The sequence below is a fragment of the Palaemon carinicauda genome, chromosome 3 (genome assembly GCF_036898095.1).
Source record: "Palaemon carinicauda isolate YSFRI2023 chromosome 3, ASM3689809v2, whole genome shotgun sequence".
Taxonomy (NCBI): domain Eukaryota; kingdom Metazoa; phylum Arthropoda; class Malacostraca; order Decapoda; family Palaemonidae; genus Palaemon; species Palaemon carinicauda.
In genome coordinates, this window is record NC_090727.1 from 74,360,074 (window position 1) to 74,377,048 (window position 16,975).

The 16,975-nt window shown below is 44.8% G+C and overlaps 1 long non-coding RNA gene across 1 annotated transcript in view; it reads right to left on the reverse strand.

Moving 5' to 3' along the window:
- Positions 1-16,102, reverse strand: part of LOC137638337 (uncharacterized) — a 29,381-nt gene extending 13,279 nt beyond the window's left edge. Inside the window, exon 1 of the long non-coding RNA XR_011044067.1 lies at positions 15,969-16,102. This is a non-coding gene — a long non-coding RNA (uncharacterized lncRNA). The remainder of the gene's footprint in view (positions 1-15,968) is intronic.
- Positions 16,103-16,975: the final 873 nt, after the last annotated feature.

Consider the following 16,975-nt stretch of genomic DNA (forward strand, 5'->3'; position numbering starts at 1 on the left):
TCTTTGTTGGAGGAAAGATCCAAGCCTCTGTGGCGGAAAACTGCTGCCAACATACTTCTGTACCCCTTGATCGTAGGAGCCGAAAGAGATCTAACATTCCTAAGATGCAACAGGAAGTCAGCAACTTGGGTTACAGTGGTACTGGTAGAGGAAACTGCATTGGCTCTGCACCAGCTTTGGAAGACTTCCCACTTGGATTGATAGACTCTGCGAGTGGATATCCTCCTTGCTCTGGCAATCGCTCTGGCTGCCTCCTTCGAAAAGCCTCTAGCTCTAGAGAGTCTTTCGATAGTCTGAAGGCAGTCAGACGAAGAGCGTGGAGGCTTGGGTGTACCTTCTTTACGTGAGGTTGACGTAGAAGGTCCACTCTTAGAGGGAGAGTCCTGGGAACGTCGACCAGCCATTGCAGTACCTCTGTGAACCATTCTCTTGCAGGCCAAAGGGGAGCAACCAACGTCAGCCGTGTCCCTTCGTGAGAGACGAACTTCTGAAGAACTCTGTTGATGATCTTGAACGGCGGGAATGCATACAGATCGAGGTGGGACCAATCCAGCAGAAAAGCATCCACGTGAACTGCTGCCGGGTCTGGGATCGGGGAACAGTACAACGGGAGCCTCTTGGTCATCGAGGTAGCGAACAGATCTATCGTTGGCTGACCCCACAAGGCCCAAAGCCTGTTGCACACGTTCTTGTGAAGGGTCCATTCTGTGGGGATGACTTGACCCTTCCTGCTGAGGCGATCTGCCGAGACATTCATATTGCCCTGAATGAATCTCGTTACCAGCGTGAGCTTTCGACTTCTTGACCAAATGAGGAGGTCCCTTGCTATCTCGAACAGCTTCCTCGAATGAGTCCCTCCCTGCTTGGAGATGTACGCCAAGGCTGTGGTGTTGTCGGAGTTCACCTCCACCACCTTGTTTAGCAGGAGGGACTTGAAGTTCATTAAGGCCAGATGTACTGCCAACAACTCCTTGCAATTGATGTGAAGCGTTTCCTGTTCCTTGTTCCATGTCCCCGAGCATTCCTGTCCGTCCAAGGTCGCGCCCCAGCCCGAGTCTGATGCGTCCGAGTAGAGATGAAGATCGGGGGTCTGAACAGCTAAAGAGAGACCCTCCTTGAGAAGGATGTTGCTCTTCCACCACATTAGAGTAGTCCTCATCTCTTTGGTAACAGGAATAGAGACCGCCTCGAGCGTCATATCCTTGTCCCAGTGAGCTGCTAGATGGTACTGAAGGGGGCGGAGGTGGAGTCTCCCTAACTCGGTGAACAGGGCTAACGATGACAGAGTCCCTGTTAGACTCATCCACTGTCTCACCGAGCATCTGTTCTTCTTCAGCATGCTCAGTATGCACTCTAGGGCTTGGTTGATTCTTGGGGCCGATGGAAAAGCCCGAAAAGCTTGACTCTGAATCTCCATTCCCAGGTAAACGATGGTTTGGGAAGGAACAAGCTGGGACTTCTCTAAATTGACCAATAGACCCAGTTCCTTGGTCAAATCCAAAGTCCATCTGAGACTCTCCAGACAGCGACGACTTGTGGGGGCTCTTAAAAGCCAGTCGTCTAAATAAAGGGAGGCTCTGATGTCCGCCAAGTGAAGGAATTTCGCAATATTCCTCATCAGTCGCGTAAACACCAGAGGTGCCGTGCTTAGGCCAAAACACAGGGCTTGGAATTGGTACACAACCTCTCCAAAGACGAATCTCAGAAAAGGTTGGGAGTCTGGATGGATGGGAACGTGAAAGTAGGCGTCTTTCAGATCCAACGAGACCATCCAGTCCTCCTGCCTGACCGCTGCTAGGACCGACTTCGTCGTCTCCATAGTGAACGTCTGCTTGGTGACATAAGCATTGAGCGCACTGACGTCCAGCACCGGTCTCCAACCTCCTGTCTTCTTGGCCACCAGGAAGAGACGGTTGTAAAAGCCCGGGGATTGATGATCCCGGACTATCACCACTGCCTCCTTCTGTAACAGGAGCGACACCTCTTGATGTAACGCTAGCCTCTTGTCCTTTTCCTTGTAGTTGGGAGAGAGGTTGATGGGAGAAGTGGTCAGAGGGGGATTGCGGCAGAACGGAATTCTGTAACCCTCCCTTAGCCACTTGACAGACTGAGCGTCTGCACCTCTTCTTTCCCAGGCTTGCCAGAAGGTCTTGAGTCTGGCTCCTACAGCTGTCTGGAGAGGAGGAGAGTCAATGCTTGCTTTTCGTGGACTTGGCACCTTTCTTGGACCTGCCCCTGTGACCGTCTGGGCGGGTACTTCCTCGGCTGGGGGCTCTGCCACGAAAGGGCAGAATAAATCTGGTAGCAGGTGTATCAGCCACTGGGGTGCGGTAAGTTCTCGGTACTGAAGGTACAACCTTAGCCTTACGTGCTGAAGAGGCCACGAGGTCATGCGTATCCTTCTGTATAAGAGCCGTAGCCAACTCTTTGATTAGATCCTCAGGAAACAGGAACTTGGAGAGAGGAGCAAACAGTAACTGTGACCTCTGGCAAGAGGTGATACCAGTAGAAAGGAAGGAGCAAAGTTGTTCCCTTTTCTTGAGGACTCCCGAGACAAAAATAGAAGCAAGTTCGCCAGAACCATCGCGAATTGCTTTGTCCATACAGGACATGATCAGCATGGCCGAGTCTTTGTCAGAAGGGGCAGTCTTCTTGCTCAAGGCCCCCAGGCACCAGTCGAGGAAATTAAAAATTTCAAAGGCGCGAAAGACTCCCTTCAAGAAGTGGTCCAGATCAGAAAAGGTCCAGCAGACCTTAGAGCGTCTCATAGCCGACCTACGGGGAGAGTCAACCAAACTTGAGAAGTCAGCCTGGGCAGAGGCAGGGATCCCAAAGCCTGGTTCCTCTCCCGTGGCATACCAGACGCCCGACTTAGAAGTCAGCTTAGGAGGAGGAAACATAAAAGACGTCCTTCCCAGTTGCTGCTTGGACTGCAACCAATCCCCTAAAATTCTCAAAGCTCTCTTTGATGATCTAGGGAAGACAAGCTTAGTGTAGGCAGACTTAATAGGCTGCATGCCTAGAGAAAACTCGGATGGAGGAGAACGAGGGGTAGCAGAAACAAAGTGTTCAGGGTATAACTCTCTGAACAGTCAGGACCTTACGAAAGTCAATGGAGGGTGGCAACGACTTGGGTTCCTCCACATCAGAAGAAGGATCATCCAGGTGAGCAGCTTCATCCTCAGAAACCTCATCACCTGAGGGTTGAGAAGCGAGAGGTAACGATAAAGCGGTATGCTGAATGGCTGAATCCTGAAGAACGGGTGCATGCGCACTTGCGGATTCATCATCAAGTCTCTGCTGAAGAGGATGAGGGCTGGTAATGACAAAGTCATGAGGCTGGGATGAAGGAGGTTCTGCGGGGGTCTGAGGAGCAAGCGTGGTGAGAAGCGAATGCTGTAAGGCATGAGGCTCATGCTGCATAGTCTGCGGTTCATGTTGAATGGGAAGGGGCTCATGCTGCGAAGAATGCGGTTGCTGCATGCGTTGAGGTGGCTGCCTCATAGCATGAGGTTCCTGCCTCAAGAGTTGCGCCTGCCTCAAGGGTTGAGGAGGTGGCTGCGCAGAGAGAGGCTCTTGCCTCAAGAGTTGAGGTTCTTGCCTCAAGAGTTGAGGTTCTTGCCTCAAGAGTTGAGGTTCTTGCCTCAAGAGTTGAGGTGCTTGCCTCGAGAGTTGAGGTTCTCGCCTCAAGAGTTGAGGTTCTTGCCTCAAGAGTTGAGGTGGCTGCCGCAAGAGTTGAGGTTGCTGCCGCAAGAGTTGAGGTTGCTGCCTCAAGGATGGTGGAGGTTGCCGCAACGCAAGAGGTTGCTGCCTCCAGGATGGAGGAGGTTGTCGCAACGCATGAGGCTCCTGCCTCAAGGGTAGAGGAGGTTGCTGCAAAGCATAAGGCTCCTGCCTCAAGGGTTGAGGAGGTTGCCGCATAGCATGAGGCTCCTGCCTCAAGGAAAGTGGAGGTTGCTGCACAGCGCTGGTATCTGGCAACTCCCAATGCGGCAGCTCACGCATGGAGGCAGGTTGAGGAACCTCAACATCATACGTCTGGCAGGGTGGATTGCGCAGAGGTGGAGGAGCGCTCGCAGGAGGAGGTGTGCTAACCTTCTCTGCCTGAAACTCCTGCATCAACACCGCAAGCTGCGACTGCATATTCTGCAGCATAGCCAACTTGGGATCAACAGATGTTGGGGCAGAGGCCTGTTGAGGCATCGCTTTACCTCTCTTAGGAGGCGTGCAGCCATCAGATGACTGCGGCGAGTCCGAACTGGCCCAGTGGCTACACCTGGGCTGTTGGACTCGCTCGGTCTGGACCTTACGCTTAAGAGGCCTTGAGACCTGGGTCCAGCGTTTCCTCCCGGAAACTTCTTCCGCAGACGAGGAAATTAAGGGCTCAATCGTCTGAGAGTGGAAGTGACGATCTCTATAAGATACGCCCGCAACCACTGAGGATACTACTGTGCGCCGATCAAGGCCTGCCGAACCCTTTTGCCCTTCGACATTGCTTCTCCCCTGGGCTTGGGAGCTTGCAAGAGGTCCCGGACTGGGAGGACGACTGGCACGCACAGAAGTATCCTCATGCGCAACACTGACACTGACACTAGGCACAGCACTGGCACTACCACTTCCCACTGCACTTTTCACTTTAAGTTCCTTGACATCTGCCAAGAGAAATTTGTGGTCACTCACTACAGACTCCACCTTATCACCTAAAGCCTGAATGGCACGTAACACATCCGACATATCAGGCTGAGCACTAGTAATAGGTTCGGGGGTCACCACTACAGGGGAAGGAAAAGGTTGAGGATCATGGGGGGAGGAATAAACCAAAGAGCGAGAAGAACTCCTCCTAACTCTCTCCCTCTCTAACTTAGCCCTATACTTGAGGAATTCATTAAAATCGAATTCCGAAAGCCCGGCACATTCTTCACATCGATCTTCCAACTGACAGGATTTTCCCCTACAGTCGGAACAAACAGTGTGAGGATCAACCGAGGCCTTCGGAAGACGCCTATTACAAGTCCTAACACTACATCGTCTTTGTCTAGGAGCTTGAGAATGGTCGGACATCTTGAATTAGAGAACAGTCAAGGGGGGTTTCCAAATTAAAGCAAAGAATGTTATACCATTAATCAAAATCAATCCAAAAGCTATCTAAGCTAAGGGAAAAGCTTCCTGTATAGCGAAGGCTAAATTTCAGAGCAATACTTCACCAAAACCGTGAACAAAGACTCCAAAATCAACAGCGTATCCATGTAGGTCTTGCCGGCGGCACGACAGAGGAAAAATTGAGGTGGTGTTGACAAGAAGTACTGCAGTACCTGACCACAGATGGCGCTGGTGAGTACACCCCCCCTCTTGTATAGCGATCGCTGGCGTATCCCGTCCGTAGATTTCTGTTGGGCAACGGAGTTGACAGCTACATGATTATCGGGTAAGATTAATATTGAAAATTACCAGTTTCTCTTACTTTCACTAAGTCATATGCTATTTTCAACCTTTCTTGATATGTTATTTTCATTAGTAAAATAAATTTTTGAATATACTTACCCGATAATCATGTAGCTGTCAACTCTGTTGCCGACAGAAACCTACGGACGGGATACGCCAGCGATCGCTATACAGGTGGGGGTGAACACCACAGCGCCATCTGTGGTCAGGTACTCCAGTACTTCTTGTCAACACCACCTCAATTTTTTCCTCGGTCCACTGGTTCTCTATGGGGAGGAAGGGTGGGTCAATTAAATCATGATTATCGGGTAAGTATATTCAAAAATTTATTTTACTAATGAAAATAACATTTTTCAATATTAATCTTACCCGATAATCATGTAGCTGATTCACACCCAGGGTGGTGGGTGGAGACCAGCATACATGTTAACACAGAAGCTAAGTATCCCGTATTTTATTTTATTAGTTATTCAAAAATAACATAAAATAAATAAGTACCTGGTAAGGAAGACGACTTGAACCATTACTCTGCCTTTATTAAGTACGTCTTTCTTACTGAGCGTAGCGGTCCTCTTAGGATGCTGAACGACTCTTAGGTGCTGAAGTATAAAGGGCTGCAACCCATACTAAAGGACCTCATCACAACCTTTAACCTCGGCGCTTCTCAAGAAAGAATTGACCACCCGCCAAATCAACAAGGATGTGGAAGGCTTCTTAGCCAACCGTACAACCCATAAAAAGTATTCAAGAGAAAGGTTAAAAAGGTTATGGGATTATGGGAATGTAGTGGCTGAGCCCCCGCCTACTACTGCATTCGTTGCTACGAATGGTCCCAGGGTGTAGCAGTTCTCGTAAAGAGACTGGACATCTTTGAGATAGAATGATGCGAACACTGACTTGCTTCTCCAATAGGTTGCATCCATAACACTCTGCAGAGAACGGTTCTGTTTGAGGGCCACTGAAGTAGCCACAGCTCTCACTTCATGTGTCCTTACCTTCAGCAAAGCAAGGTCTTCTTCCTTCAGATGAGAATGTGCTTCCCTAATCAGGAGCCTGAATAGGTAAGAAACTGAGTTCTTAGACCTTGGAAGAGAAGGCTTCTTGATAGCCCACCATAAGGCTTCTGATTGTCCTCGTAAAGGTTATGACCTTTTTAGATAGTACCTAAGAGCTCTAACTGGGCAAAGTACTCTCTCCAGTTCGTCCCCCACCAAGTTGGACAGGCTTGGGATCTCGAACGACTTAGGCCAAGGACGTGAAGGAAGCTCGTTTTAGCAAAAAACCGAGCTGCAAGGAACATGTAGCCGTTTCAGATGTGAAAACTATGTTCCTGCTGAAGGCGTGGATCTCACTTACTCTTTTAGCTGTTGTCAAGCACACGAGGAAAAGAGTTTTTAATGTGAGGTCCTTAAAAGAGGCTGATTGGAGAGGTTCAAATCTTGATGACATAAGGAACCTTAGGACCACGTCTAGATTCCAGCCTGGAGTGGACAACCGACGTTCCTTTGAGGTCTTAAAAGACCTAAGGAGGTCCTGTAGATCTTTGTTGGTGGAAAGATCCAAGCTTCTGTGGCGGAAAACCGCTGCCAACATACTTCTGTAACCCTTAATCGTAGGAGCTGAAAGGGATCTTACGTTCCTTAGATGTAACAGGAAGTCAGCAATCTGGGTTACAGTGGTACTGGATGAGGAAACTGCATTGGCCTTGTACCAGCTTCGGAAGACTTCCCCTTTAGACTGATAGACTCTGAGAGTGGATGTCCTCCTTGCTCTGGCAATCGCTCTGGCTGCCTCCTTCGAAAAGCCCCTAGCTCTTGAGAGTCTTTCGAAAGTCTGAAGGCAGTCAGACGAAGAGCGTGGAGGTTTGGATGTACCTTCTTACGTGAGGTAGACGTAGAAGGTCCACTCGTAGAGGAAGAGTCCTGGGAATGTCGACCAGCCATTGCAGTACCTCTATGAACCATTCTCTCGCGGGCCAGAGCGGAGCCAACCAACGTCAGCCGTGTCCCTTTGCGAGAGGCGAACTTCTGAAGTACCCTGTTGACAATCTTGAACGGCGGGAATGCATACAGGTCGAGATGGGACCAATCCAGCAGAAAAGCATCCACGTGAACTGCTGCTGGGTCTGGAATCGGAGAACAATACAACGGGAGCCTCTAGGTTATCGAGGTAGCGAACAGATCTATGGTTGGCTGACCCCACAGGGCCCAAAGTCTGCTGCAAACATTCTTGTGAAGGGTCCACTCTGTGGGGATGACCTGACCCTTCCGGCTAAGGCGATCTGCCATGACATTCATATCGCCCTGAATGAACCTCGTTACCAGCGTGAGCTTTCGATCTTTTAACCAGATGAGGAGGTCCCTTGCGATCTAGAACAACTTCCACGAATGAGTCCCTCCCTGCTTGGAGATGTAAGCCAAGGCTGTGGTGTTGTCAGAGTCCACCTCCACCACCTTGTTAAGCTGGAGGGACTTGAAGTATATCAAGGTCAGACGAACCGCCAACAGCTCCTTGCAATAGATGTGAAGTGTCCTTAGCTCCTGATTCCATGTTCCCGAGCATTCCTGTCCGTCCAAAGTCGCACCCCAGCCCGTGTCTGATGCGTCAGAGAAGAGACGGCGGTCGGGTTTCTGAACAGCCAAAGGTAGACTTCCTTGAGAAGAAAGCTGTTCTTTCACCACGTGAGAGTAGACCTCCTCTCTTCGGAAACAGGAACTGAGATCGTCTCTAGCGTCATGTCCTTTATCCAGTGAGCCGCTAGATGATACTGAAGGGGGGGAGGTGGGGTCTCCCTAACTCGATGAACAGTGCCAGCGATGAAAGTGTCCCTGTTAGACTCATCCACTACCTGACTGAGCATCGGTTCCTTCTCAGCATGCTCTGGATGCAATCTAGGGCTTAGTATATCTTTGGGGCCGACGGAAAAGCCCGAAAAGCTCGACTCTGAAGATCCATACCCAGGAGACAATGGTCTGGGATGGGACGAGCTGGGACTCCTCAAAATTGACCAGGAGGCCCAGTTCCTTGGTCAGATCCATAGTCCATCTGAGAATCTCCAGACAGCGACGACTTGTGGGAGCTCTTAAAAGCTAGTCGTCTGACGGAGCCGGACACAAGATCATGGTACTGCTGCACAGTCTGTGAACTGTCAACCATGGGGAAGCGAGGAAGTACAGTGACAACCCGAAGCTGTCTAGACTGTCTGGGTCGTACAGACAACTCCTTATCGGGTTGCTGAGGTTGCCGCACTGCGTCACAACAAGACACTTCTGCTGGTTGTTGAACGTCTTCCCAGTGACACACTGACTCCGTAAACAAAAAATCCTCTAACAAGGACTAAGCTTGGACTGCATGTCTTGCAATACAGCTCAAGGTCTATGGGAGCAGGTGTGGTAACAGACGGGGTTAGCGACTGAAGTGGAACCATTACCCTCCCTGGAAGCATGCTATGCTTAAATAAAATTCCATAGGAGGCTAAGCAGCTAAAGGCTCCTCTCCAAATGACAGAGTCCTCAAGGGAAAATCAGAAGGAGGGAGAATAGCACTTTCTCATCTACAGGAACCATATCCGAGAAAAGCTAAGTTCTCTCAGTGAGGGTTTCACTGGTGCAAAAGCAGCAGACTAGAAGGCAACGTTATGAAACTGCTTGACAGTCTAGTGAGTTGGCAACAACCAAAGATGTGTGACTGAGAAGCATGCGGTAAGGTATGCAGAGCATGCTGTATGTAGAGCATGCTGTAAGGTAAGCAGAGCATGTTGCATGGCGTGCGGCTTATGCTGCATGGGATGAGGCTCATGCTGCATGGGATGAGGCTCATGCTGCATGGTATGAGACTCATGCTGCATGGGATGAGGCTCAAGCTGCAAGGGATGAGGCTTATGCCGCATGCGTTGAGGAGGATGCCGCATAGTATGAGGCTTTTCATAAGCATGAGGCTGCCTCATGGGTAGAGGAGGATTTTTAAAGAAATCTGTACCTGACACTAATCTAGCTGTCCGAGGATTTACCTGGTGAGACATCAGTCTCTTTACCAGCGAGTTTTACCAGATTTCCCCGGGCCACCACGTGACACAATTGGTAGTAATTCATTCAAATTACCCCTAATGAGTCAATATGGATAAATATCAACACAACATCGTGTTCAAATAGAAATAAATTTCTACCTCATACTTGGGATCGAACGCTAGCCCCTTCTAATGAAAGGCCAGGTCGAAACCAACCATGCCACGAGAGCCCATTCAAGAGTTGAGGTTCTTGCCTCAAGAGTGGAGGTGGCTGCCGCAAGAGTTGAGGTTGCTGCCTCAAGGATGGTGGAGGTTGCCGCAACGCAAGAGGTTGCTGCATAGCGCTGGTATCTGGCAACTCCCAATGCGGCAGCTCACGCGTGGAGGTAGGTTGAGGAACCTCAACATCATACGTCTGGCAGGGTGGACTGCGCAGAGGTGGAGTTGAGGTTGCTGCCTCGAGGATGGTGGAGGTTGTCGCACCGCAAGAGGTAGCTGCCTCGAGGATGGAGGAGGTAGTCGCAACGCAAGAGGCTCCTACCTCAAGGGTAGAGGAGGTTGCTGCAAAGCATAAGGCTCCTGCCTCAAGTGTTGAGGAGGTTGCCGCGTGGCAAGAGGCTCCTGCCTCAAGGAAAGTGGAGGTTGCTGCACAGAGCTGGTATCTGGCAACTCCCAAAGCGGCAGCTCACGCATGGAGGTAGCTTGAGGAACCTCAACATCATACGTCTGGCAGGCTGGACTGCGTAGAGGTGGAGGAGCGCTCGCAGGAGGAGGTGTGTTAACCTTCTCTGCCTGAAACTCCTGCATCAACACCGCAAGCTGAGACTGCATTGTCAGCAGCATAGACCACTAGAGTTTAAGAAAGACAACAACAAACGGAGCTACTGTCCGTTGAAACTGAGGGTCTAAAACAGCTGGTGCGGCAACAGACGGAGTTACTGTCTGTTGCGATACCACCTTGCCTCTCTGGGAGGTGTGCAGTTGTCGTACTGCAGCAAGTCCGAACTGACCCAGTGCTAATGGCTACACCTAGGAGTTGGACTTTCGCGGAAGGGACCGACTTGCACTTAAAAGCTGCAAGATTTGGTCCATGGTTTCTGCGAGAAACCTCTTCCGCAGACGAGGAATAAATGGGCTCTCTCGTCTTTGTGTGGGTGGGGTGATCACGTCGGCTACGTGAGTTGGTTACACCCGAAACCACGGAGGGAAACGTCTGTTCGTCGATCAAGGCCTGCTGAACCCATAAGTCCTTCGACATTACTTCTCCCCTGGGCTTGGGAGCTTGTAAGAGGTCCCAGACTAGGCGAACAACTGGCACGAACAGACGAACCCTCGAACGCAACACTGTAACACTTTGCGCTTATCACTTTCTTTTGATTTTCTGTTTGCACTTATTTCACTGAACTCGAAACTTTAAGTGGTTTGTACCTGAAACACGCAATTCTATCCTTCATTAAAAGTTAGTAATTGCGAAAACAGTATTACAATGTAACAGAAAAACATAATGAAAGATAAATAATTCAGTGGCTGGAAAAGAGATTAAACACTAGATCAAATAAACTACGTTTAAAATCTCTCACCGCATAAAGTCTGAGAACAAGAATAAAACTCTAGAAACGTTTACTTTCTTCCCCTAAAGAGACTAGGGAGAAGAGCAAAAACGATAACAACGTTACCCGCTTGAACGAAACGTTTATCCTCCTCTCTCTCCCTCCGTCTCTATCTCTCTCTCTCTCTCTCTCTCTTGACTTAGCAGCTGAGAGAAGAGCCCAATTATATATATCGTTAAAACATATTATTGTTAAAGGAAAAAACTGAAAGGTTTCCCAAATAAAAAGTTCCTTTATAGAATAGAACCATTTAAGCTAAGAAAGAATGAACAAAACGCTAGAATCGGTTTACTCTTACTGCAACGTGACACCGTGATAGACTCTCTCTCTATCGTAACGATAGAGCGCAAGTTGAACGTTCTGAACGTCAACAACTGCAGAGACAAAACAAAACGTTAGTTCAACTTTGAAAACAGTACAAGACTATCAAAGAAATTCTTTCAAAAACATTAAAAAGGCATAATATGTTAACAGGTAAAAACGAAATGACGGGCTCAAATTTAATTAACTTCGGTTCCAAGAAAAGACCGCCTACTATTAGGAAAGGTCGAATATAAACAAATATAAAAATTAATTTTAATAAGTTTATAATAAAAGGAAGTTAATCAAAGAGGCCTATAAAAGGCGGAGAGATATAAAATAAATCTATAACTTTGTTAAGCAAAATTAAGAGAGTCTATACTCTCTTCGACACCAACACTTCCGTCTAAGGGAAGGGTCGGCCATTTAAAAGTGAAAGAGAGTTCATACTCTCTTCGTACCAAAATTAAATCAAAAATTAAATCAAATTCCAAAACTTGCTAAGCTAATGATATAGCTTCCTGAATAGCGAAGGCTAAACTCTAGAGCAAATACATCACCAAATCGTGAGCAATAACTCCAGAATCAACAGCATATCCATGTAGGTCTAGCCGGAGGCACGACCGAGGAAAAATTGAGGTGGTGTTGACAAGAAGTACTGGAGTACCTGACCACAGATGGCGCTGTGGTGTTCACCCCCACCTGTATAGCGATCGCTGGCGTATCCCGTCCGTAGGTTTCTGTCGCCAACAGAGTTGACAGCTACATGATTATCGGGTAAGATTAATATTGAAAAATTTACTTTTTACCCCGGGTTTTATTAGCTCTTCAACCCTCACTAGCTCCCTTTTGCATCCACCTACTCTATTCCCCTACTCTTTTGCTACAACTAATTTTCCTTCCACCAAAAAATGATCAGAAATACAGTTAGCCATACCCCTAAACATGTGCACGTCTTTCAATTTTCCAAACATTCTTTTAGTTATCAACACATAATCCATTAATGCCCTTTCTTCTACTCTTCCATTTGCCACTCTTACCCATGTATACTTGTTTTTATCTTTCTTTTTGAAAAAGCTAGAACTTATCACCATCTCTTGCTCAACACACATATCTACCAGTCTCACCACTCTCATTTTCACCTGGTACGCCATACTTCCCAATGACACCTTCTACCTCTCCAGCGCCCGCTCTAGCATTTCAGTCACCCATGACAACTACATAATTCCTTCTACCTAGTCCTTCTACACACCTGGTTAATTCATTCCAGAACTCATTCCGCTCTTCTTAATTTTTCTCACAACCTGACCCATACGCACTGACAAACGCCCAACATTCCCTACCCAACCTAACCCTTACCCACATTAACCTAGATGATATCTCCTTCCATTCCACTACTTTACCTGTCATCCATTCACTCAGCAATAAAGCCACACCCTCTCTTGCTCCTTCCCTTTCAATCCCAGACACTCTACCAGACATTTCACCAAATATCACTTTACCCTTCCCTTTTATCTTTGTCTCACACAAGGCCAATATATCCATCCTTCTATTCCTAAGCATACTTCCAATCTCACATCTTTTACTCTCTATCATACTACATCCACGCACATTCAAACAACCCATAACTAGAGTGCGGGGAGCAGTCACTCTCCCCCCAGCTCCACCTCTTTGCTAATGTCTCACAGGATTGTAAATACAAGAGAGGGGGTTCCCAGCTGTACCATAAAAGACTGAGTGGGGGAATGTGTGTCTGTTATTCAATCCAAGAGAAAGGAAAAAAGCTAGGAAAGTGAATTTGCCCACCATCATACATGGTTAGCTATTAGAACATTACAGCATTAATGTAGACGATACATCATACATATAATGGTTTCCATTTGAAAGGCTTGTCATTTTGGAGGTTAAATCTTGCGAACTATTTCTTAGGAAAGACCGTCGTATGAAAAATTGGTTCATGGGGTGCTTCCCATTATAATTACCAATAAATCAAGAATTATTTTAATTCTAAAACTGTAAAAGGTTAAAAAACAACCCTCTCATAAACAGTCTGATATTGTAGAATATGCTGACTATTTAGCCAAGATCACGCAATTTCTACAGCGAACTGTTTTAGAACACATTTTGTCTATGGAGAAATATTTAATGGAAATTTTATGGAAGTATATTAAAATGACTACTACTCATTGATTTACTAGGATATTTGCTTCAATTTATAAAAATATATGGCTGGGAAAGTTGGATGTATCATAAATAGGAGCTTCAAGCAATTCTGCATGCTAAAAGCACTTTGTATGGTATGTTATTAGAGATCTAAGGTCCATAAAAAGACTGCATGACCCTTTACAGCAAGAGTCAGATAAAAACCAGACTTTAAAGATAGTGGTCTTGCTTTCCTTGGCGTCAGAAGCAAGTTGAAGAGATACAGAATATTTCCAACGACATTTAGTAATTCGGAGGGTCAAGTATTTTTAAAAGTTAAATGCTTCCAATCAATTGGGTGCTGTTTTGAGAATGATGTGGTATCTTAAGTTAGGCTAGTAGGCTCCATATCTCTAAATAACAATGCAATACTTTTTTAAAGGATAATGGGTGCCAGGTAGGGCACTGCACCCCTCTGGCCAAGTACAGTAACAATTGGGAAGGGTGAATTAGGTTAGGTTAGGGTCTAAAGCATTTCAGCACTACCTTAGATTAAAAGGACTTTTCCCAAAAACCATGTGCCCTAGACCAGGTTGGGTTACATTCTTATATCACTCCAGTTTTCCTATATTCTCACCAAACTGTCATTTCACATATTTGTTAGATTGGGATTTACTAGGATAGAGGAAACTCTGGTTAGTTTATGATAGTTTCAGGGGTAGTTGGTATAACAAAAGTGGCCTATCAAAAGAGAGGGATATAAAGTATTGATAAAAATATCAAGTAAATGAAAACATTCTACTAAAATTGTATTGCAAATTTTTATCAATTGATTCATGTGCTAGACTAAGATAAATAATCAAAGTAATGCATTTTTCCTAGCTATAAAATGTATTTCAATGGCCATTCCAGCTATCCTGAAGACACATTCTTTTTCAAAGAAAGAGAGTTATATACACAGGAACATATTGCATACAATATACTGTAATTATCTTGCTTGGTAACCCTGAATCATAACTCCCACTTTCCATCCACTGTTGTCCATAATATCCTTCGCTAAAATCAAGGATTTTTCGAAAGGTATGTATTCACCTCTGTTTTGTCAGCTTGTTAATTTATTAGTTTGTTTGTGAGCAACTTTAAACAAAAAGTACAGTACCGATTTAGACCAAACTTGGTAGTCATGGAGGGTATGACCTAAGGATGAATCTAACAGTACAGTACATCAAAGTAAAAGTATGCAGCAATACTTTGAAAATAATCACAATGTTAAGTAAATGGCAAATATTTTGTTTATTTTTTTTATTTGTGAAAACATTACGCAAAACTACTGAATCAATTCCAAAACAACTTGTTGACCATGTGGGGTATGACCCAAGGTGAATAAAAATTAGATTTTTGAGACAATACATTGAAGTACACGGATGCAGTGGAGTTAAGAGCAAAATAAGACTGCTTGGCGTGGCGAAGGCATGCGCTCTACTGAGTGCCCCTCTAGTTATCATTGGTATGGGTGGATGATATTCCAAAATGAGTGTTGGTCATCAACAAAATCACTATCCAGTGTAAGCATTTATATACACGCTTCAATTGCACCTACACTCAAACATTAAGATTTGGCTGGCCTCTCTTCAAAGCCAAAGCTCATCCCCAATGCTTGAAAGCTTACATAAGGTAGCTCAAAACTTGGAACATTCTCAAGGCTAATATAAGGTAACCTGAATATACTGCCCATTGTTAAAGCTAGCATAAGGTAACATAAAACCAAAAGACATCTTCAAATCCAGAATTATGTATATGCCCTGGTTAGCATACGTTAACCTAATAGCTAAACCTATCCTTAGTGATGGCATAAGGTAACCTAGAACCTATCCTTAGCGATGGCATAAAGTAACCTAAAACCTAGAACTTATCCTTAGTGATGGCTTAAGGTAACCTAAAACCTAGAACCCAACCTTAGTGATGCCATAAAGTAACCTAAAACCTAGAACCTATCCTTAGTGATCGCATAAGGTAACCTAAAACCTAGAACCTATCCTTAGTGATCGCATAAGGTAACCTAAAAACTAGAACCCATCCTTAGCGATGGCATAAAGTAACCTAAAACCTAGAACCTATCCTTAGCGATGGCATAAGGTAACTTAAAACCATAGCCCATCTTTATAAATAGAATAAGGTAACAAAAAGCTTTAGGTCATACTCAAGGTTAGCATAAGTTAGGCTACAACCAAGAACCCATTGTTAGCGAAGGCATAAGGTAACCTAACACTACAGCCCATCCTCAGACAGCATATGGCAACCTAAAATCTACCAAATCCTCAGGGTTATAATATGGTAACCAACAAGATACATGTACCTTCACAGACTTTGATCCTAATAGTTTACAATACTAGATTTCCTGCTTTATCTTTATCTAGTATTTCAATATAATAACATATAAAGAACCTAAACACAGAGATATAACTTACAAAGAACAAAATCACAGAAATGCTTGAAAATCACACAAATATTAATTACCAAATTCACAAATACACAGACACTTCCTTTTCCCATACATGGCTGCCAGATGGGATAGTTTAAAAATCCCCAAAACTCATGATAAAAAATCCCCAAAACAACCCAAAAATCCCCATTTCCACAAATATATTTTCTTTTGATCATGTAGGCTTTGTTAATATAGAAATTACTCACTATACTTCATATAAGTGCAAGTAAACTAATTGAAACTAATTTACTCAACTTTGTTTCTTCTTCATAGAAATTTGTTCAAACTATTCCCATCAGACACCCAAAATCCTCAAATCTAGGGATAAATCTCCAAATCTAGGGATAAATCTCCATATCTGAAAACATTGCTATGGACGATTAAATATGGCTGACAAAAATCAAGGACAACAAAGTCACCAGTAAAAAATGGCCTGATATTCAGATTTTCTTAAAATCCCAAGTCCTTAAACTAACGAATTCTCCAAACAATCATTGTTATTATTGTTAGTAGATGGTTGTACTTTCTAAAGTGAGAAGGGAACACTACAGTAATTTATAATTTATAAATATCAATAAAAGTAAAAAAGTAATGATTATATAAAATTTACTTTCAATGAGTTTTATTTTAAAACAAAATTAAGGGAACAACACAGTAATTTAATAGGAGACTTAGTGGATGTAATTCTTGCATACGAATGACAAATTAATATAAAATAAATGTAAAAAAATTGAATAATTACATCAAGTTTACTTTCAATTTGTTTTATTTTAAAACAAAATTGTAATTTCATAAGATTACAGCTTCGAAATTGAACTTGGAACAGCAATAAATTCCCATGCAAAGCTAGAAACCAAACCTTTTATTTTTCAATTGCAGATATTCAAACTAAAATTCTATTATTATTATTATTATTATTATTATTATTATTATTATTATTATTATTATTATTATTATTATTATTATTATTATTATTATTACTACTACTTT